Source organism: Arachis hypogaea, chromosome 3 (genome assembly GCF_003086295.3).
Source record: "Arachis hypogaea cultivar Tifrunner chromosome 3, arahy.Tifrunner.gnm2.J5K5, whole genome shotgun sequence".
NCBI classification, from domain to species: Eukaryota; Viridiplantae; Streptophyta; class Magnoliopsida; order Fabales; family Fabaceae; genus Arachis; species Arachis hypogaea.
Genome location: NC_092038.1, coordinates 20951437 through 20953104, shown reverse-complemented (window position 1 = coordinate 20953104; position 1668 = coordinate 20951437). Strand labels below are relative to the sequence as shown.

The window sequence follows — 1668 nt, the reverse complement described above, 5'->3', positions numbered from 1 at the left end:
CGCTGTTTCTGCTATTATGTTGCTGCTACATGAAGAATAATAAAATCATTTACTGTTAGAAAGATGTTTATATGGAATGAGAGTGGTTTATTTTGTTGCTTGGAAGCACAGAACAGAAGTTTTGTGAAAAGCCTTAATTTTGCGTTAATTCATGAATCGTTGTAAGCTCACAAGATTTAGTGTTTTTTTTTTCTTTTTTAAATGAAACTCCAACCGCTGCAACAATTTATAACCAGCATGTAATATCAATATTCAGCCATGGTCATTGCTTAGATCACAACAGTTCTCTCCTTGAGTTGGCATATGAAAAAACTAGGGGTGGCTGTTGCGGGTAGGGTTGAGTGCGGAGCAGGTTTGAGCGCAGGTCAAGTAAGGTGTAGGTTGAGTTTCATATTAGCAGCTAATTAAGATTGGGTTGCATCAATGTGTCACGTTAGCAAATTTTAACACTATAGGCTATTAGCGGCGAAAGTGACAGAAAGACTAAAATGACTAACTTAAAATCTTTGAAAGATGAATTTGATTAAAATTTTTTTTTTGAAATTCAATTTGAAAAACAAGTGATTTTTTAGAAATAATTTTGATTATTTACTCGTTTACTATTAAAGTGATAATTTGACAAAAATATATTAGCAAGTATTGAAATTTCAAAAATTCAAAGGTGTTTTAGAAAACGACCCTTAATTAATTGAGTATAATTGGCAAAAAAAAAAAAAAAATCGTGGTGATTGTTATCAATGTGATTATTTCGTTGGTAATTTAATTTATAGTGGTAAAATTAAAATAAGTGAGTATAAACATGTCTAAGAGATGACAACTAAGAATGAAGTGCACTTGCCCATAAGGCGCTCCCCTTGTACATCAGAGCCATGTCTCTTCCCTAAACCAAGACAAATTACAAATAGCAGAGATAAGATACCATAAGATCTTTTTTTTTTTTTCAGAAAAGAAAAGAAAATATTAAAAGCCACCTTGTGAGTTGTGACTCTCTAGCCGCCGTCCAATTATTAAGAGTGTTTTGTTTTTCTCAATTTCTTTTTTATAATAATACAACCTAAAGGAATAATATGAAGCACGATAATGAAATTATGATGGAAAGTTGGAAACTCAACTCAAAATTTATAGTAAGATGTTGAACATATCAAATTCCACCCCTTTTATAAAGGTTGGGCCGAGATTAAGCATTGTTTCCTTTAACACCAGCCCAAAATTATATTCGGAAGTTGAGTTTGTCAGAACAATATGCGACTATCACGACCACAAGATTGTGGCGAGAATGATCCTTTGCTGTTCAGATGGCATGCGCCTCTGAACTATTAATTACGCTCTGATCTCACTGTTATAGTTTATCCACCAACTTTGGTTCCTGTCCCCTTAGAACTTAAAGGATACAGATATATGAGCCTATAAAACAGTTCCTGTTCAAGTAGGGTGGTTGTGAGAATGGTGAGAATTGTGAGAATGTTGAGGGAACGGCTGACGGAAACCCATGAGGGGAGGTTATGTGAGAGGGGGGAACTCTCGATCGCATGAACCTAGAGAATATGCAAGACAAGATGGAGAACTTATACAAGAAAGATGAAAAAGGTGAGAAAATCCATGGAACGCGAGGTCTTTTTGGAAGGGCGACCAGTAAACCCCATGCATGAAGAATGGATGACTAAAGGG

General features: G+C 35.0%; 1 pseudogene; it reads right to left on the bottom strand.

Annotated features, from left to right (window-relative positions):
* Positions 1–1226: 1226 nt before the first annotated feature.
* LOC112793607 (small nucleolar RNA U3) lies at positions 1227–1436 on the bottom strand (annotated as a pseudogene).
* Between the last annotated feature and the right edge of the window lie 232 nt (positions 1437–1668).